The sequence below is a fragment of the Lactuca serriola genome, chromosome 9, assembly GCF_051521515.1.
Source record: "Lactuca serriola cultivar US96UC23 chromosome 9, Lser_US96UC23_V15, whole genome shotgun sequence".
Classification (NCBI taxonomy): Eukaryota; Viridiplantae; Streptophyta; class Magnoliopsida; order Asterales; family Asteraceae; genus Lactuca; species Lactuca serriola.
Genome location: NC_136416.1, coordinates 206819483 through 206824117, shown reverse-complemented (window position 1 = coordinate 206824117; position 4635 = coordinate 206819483). Strand labels below are relative to the sequence as shown.

General features: G+C 36.1%; 1 pseudogene; it reads right to left on the bottom strand.

Annotated features, from left to right (window-relative positions):
* Nucleotides 1–1943: 1943 nt before the first annotated feature.
* LOC145076492 (L-type lectin-domain containing receptor kinase IX.1 pseudogene) lies at nucleotides 1944–3425 on the bottom strand (annotated as a pseudogene).
* Nucleotides 3426–4635: the final 1210 nt, after the last annotated feature.

The following is a 4635-nucleotide window of genomic DNA, read 5'->3' as shown; positions in this document are numbered from 1 at the left end:
ATTAATCCAAACCACAAGGATCATTCACATAATTTACTCAAAAAAAAAACCTATCAACCAGTTGTAGTATTGAGAAAAAATTGTCCAGGTGGATCGTTTTTGACACAGGGATTTGATATTTCCACTTCAATTTTTTTTCAATCCACTTGAAATCAATGTTCTTTTACCTTTTTGCCTTTCTTTTAAATTTAAAAAATAAAAAAAAGAGAATCATTGATTTTGGAGATTTTCACATTTATGTTTCTACCGAGTGCTTTCTGTTCTTTCCTCCATCACATGTTTTATCCCTTTGATTTGGTGCATTTTGTTCTTCCCTCCATCACATGTGTTATCCCTTTGATTAAGTGCTTTTTGTTCTTCAATCATCTATTGCCGCTACATATTAATGCTTCGAACAAAAATGAAATTGCTGGATAATTAGGATTTTGCCGATGATATTACCCATTTTTGGATTAAAACTCATATTGGGTGGAAACCACTCTTCTGTACGAACTATGAAGAAAGTAGGTTTTAACCAATAGCGGAGCCAGTAGGGGGCACCTGAGTGCTGCACCCCCTTCAACTCTTTTAATTGTTTGATGATAGAATTATATATAATACAACCCATGAGTAATTATGTGGCCCATCTCAGTAAACTAAACTCAAAGTCCCTTCTGTCTATTTTAATTTGTTAAAGTGGGTATCTCTATTATTTTACTGTCGGGAGTTGATTTTCATTAAGATGTTACCATTGCTTTCATTCTCCAATCAATAATAACAGGTAATCTTTAATTCTTACTTCATTTTTGTAATTTTATCATGATTAGTAATTTGGTTTTTTATGATCATATTTTAAATTTTGAGCAACAAAAGAGTCATTGATTCTTTTTTTAAATGAAAAGAAAAATCTTCATGAACAACAATTGTATATTGTTAGAGATAATATTAGATGAAGATATTTATAATACATGTCTACAACTTTAAAAAATAATACTTTAGTAATATTGACCAGCTATATAGTGTTGAACCTGAATAAACGACTTTGTATTTTAAACTAGTAATCAATATTTTTTATTATCTTTTTAAGATTTAAGCCCTTCTTATTCTCAAATTCTGACTCCGCCCCTAGTTTTGACTAAATAATTAAAAATTAAAAGTAAGTTTTTTATACATGTTTTGGTGTATGGTTGGATTGGAAGTTTTTTTTATACAAGTTTTGGTGTATGGTTGGATTGGAAATTGCATTTTTATGTTTTTTAGGAGGTTGTGGTTGGGATGTAGAAGATGATCGACTCAAATAGGGGTAGTGTAAATGTGAATGGTGATACAGGCAAGAGTATATAACCTATTTTTCTTTCTTTCACATTTTTATAAATTATCAATTAGGGAAAAATGGTGAAAAGACTTTAATTTCAAATGGATACCTATTTTTCTTTGTTTGACATTTTTATAAATCTACCCTAATAAATAAGAATGATTTTGCCACATGTCTTTCTCTCATTACATTTGCCACATGTCATTTTGTCATAATTTAGAGATATATTTATTTTCCACTTGTCATTTATTTTATTTTCCATTTCTAATATATTATTAATTAGTTTTCATAAATTAAACCTACCATAATGATATTAATTTTAAATTTTAAATTTTGAATTTCAATTTCAATTTCAAATAAATTTACAGTTTAAACCTTTGTGTTTAACATTTTATTATAATTAACCTGTTTAGTATATATATAGGTTTGATAACTAAACAATAATTTTAATTTATTTATCTTTTGCATGTTTTTTTTCACATAATTTTTATTTATTTCAAATTTCGAATTCAAATAAACTTCTCATTTAATTGTTTGTATTTAACATTTTGTTTTAATCAACCCGTATAATATACGAGTTTCACAACTAGTTATCAATAAAGGCAAAATGGTGAAAACACGTGGATGGATAAAATAATGCATTTGAAATATCAGCTCCTTACATAAATATACGTACACTAAGAAATAGTCCCAACTGGAAAATCATAAATTTCGACACATATCTGCAGATCATTTGAACGAAATCAAACAAACACGAAGAAAATACCATTTATTGTATACACACACCATAAACAAAATCATTAGAAGCTCCATTTCTTCTTCTGCAAAAACTGAGAGTGGATGGAATATGTCATTCCTCTGAATGCAACAGTGATACATATGGAGAATGAGAAGAGACTGTCGATGATGTTGTTTTCTCTGAGGAATCCGATTTAGATGCACCACTTGATGATTGGTCTTGGATGACAGAAGCCACGCCATATGATGAAGACATGGGAGACGACAAATAAGAAGCCACCGGCATCTTTGAGGGGAGTATGGGCAGAGAAGCTTCAGAGTTCAGAATGTGAATAACTTGTCTCATTAAAGGGCGAATATTTGGGTTAGGGTGCACGCACCATAGCCCAAGGATCATCACATGTGTGATCTCTTCTCCTACATAATCTGACCCTAGCCGTGGATCTACCCCTTCTAAAAGTGTTCCATTCCCATAAAGCTCCCAAATCCATTCTACTAATCGTATTTGGTTTTCTTGAGCCTTATATACGATGGGTTTTCTCCCACAAGCTATTTCCAATGCAACAACTCCGAAGCTAAACACATCTGATTCTCTGGTTGCCTTTCCAGTTACTACGCTTTCAGGAGCCATGTAACCCAAAGTCCCAGCCAACATTGTAGTCTGTGAGCCTTTCTCGTGGTCAACCGACTTAGCTAACCCGAAGTCGCCAAGCTTAGCATTGAAATTTGAGTCCAACATCACATTACTCGATTTGATATCTCTATGCAAAACACATTGCTCCCAATCTTCGTGTAGATATAGCAAAGCAGAGGCCAGACCACAGGTAATCTTGTACCTTGTTCCCCATGCTAACAAGCTATTTCCATTAAAGAGATGTAAATCTAAACTTCCATTTTCCATAAACTCATAAGCAAGAAAAAGTTCTCCTTTCTCGTGGCACCAACCAGTCAATTGGACGAGATTTTTGTGCCTCAATCGGCTAATGATCTTTACTTCTGCTGCGTACTCCTTGATCCCTTGTTTGGAATTCTTTGATACCCTTTTGACTGCAACATATATTTTCAATTCATCCAGAAACCCTTTGTAAACCTCTCCAAAACCTCCCTCGCCTAGCTTTTGTTTCTCGGAAAAGCCACCAGTTGACCGAGCTAATTCACGGTAAGAGAATCTTCGAGGTCCGACGCCCATTGTGAATTCATTATTCATCTCCAGACCAGATCCAAATTCGTCAACTTCATCTCCCATGTTTTTCCTCATTTTCCAACAAACAATTGTAACAATAACCAACAAAGCAAGTACAACAGAGGCTCCAGCAATCAATTCCACTATATATCCTGTCCTCTTCTTCTCCTTCGTTGAATCCGGACTTATGGATGGTGGTAGCGTGTTCATCTCCCATGCTAATTACTTATTAAATTTACATAATTTACTCAAAAAAAAACCTATCAACCAGTTTCTGGTATGTAATTTAATTAAAAGTTTTTCATTTCTTGAGGGGCACTCGACGAGTCTGTAGCCCGACTCATCAAGTAGAGACGGGTTGATCACGTGAGTTAAGCTGGAAACTCGGCGAGTCCATACGCTGGACTCGGCAAGTCTGCCTGTCTACATGAAGCCCTAATTTCAAGAGTTTGCACCCTATTTAAAGAAACTTATACGCCCCTAACCTCGCTTCTATCACTCTCAGAACATTTCCCCTGTAAACCCTAGCCCCATTGTTGAGTTTGAGTGTGTTTGTGATAGCTTGGATGCTTTAAGGAGGAAAAGAAGGTCCATAGAAGGGAAGAAAGATCCATCAGATAGCTTACATCTATTATTCATTCAGGTAATGAAGTTGTTACCTTGTGCATTCCTCCATTATAACCTCCTTTGTGCTTGATATGCCTTCTTTGGAGCCTTTTTATGATTCAAAACTTGAGATATGGACTCTCCTTGGATGAAAACTTTAGATTTGGACTCTTATTGCGTTGAAGTGTAAAGTTTCAGTTATGGTTGTGATTGAGGTCCCTCTTGAGCTTGGAACCCCATTAAGAGCTTAGTATTGGCATTTGAATCCTTTAAAGCCATGCATTCACGCAAATTTTGCAACTTTACGTGATAAGCATGCCCTAGAAGCTTGGATCTGTGATTTGGAGCCGCTACATAGCTCAAATCAGGTCTGTATGGAAAAGGGACTGAATGGACTCGACGAGTCGGAAGCATGACTCGGCGAGTCGTATGAAGATAGCCATGGGCTCGACGAGTTGGATGAACAACTCGGCGAGTCCGATGAAGATCGCCTTAGATCGACGAGCTGTTCTACAACTCGGCGAGTCGAATGTGTTTTTCCCAAGAAAAGTAGTGTTTGAGTGAAATGGCTTCATTCCTTCGTAGTGACACCTAAAGTCAGCGACTTTACGTTTTCAAATGGTCCCAAGGGATCAGATCTGCGAGTTAGAGGCCCTGGAATGGATTAGAACTCGATTGGTTGGAATCTGTGAATAGGACTCGGCGAGTTGTTCTTTGAACTCGACAAGTCGGGTCGCGAGTCCCCGTTTTCCTTCGAGTTGTGAGTTCAGAGTGAATCGGTGAGTGGGAAAGGGGCTCGGTGAAGGAACTCGAC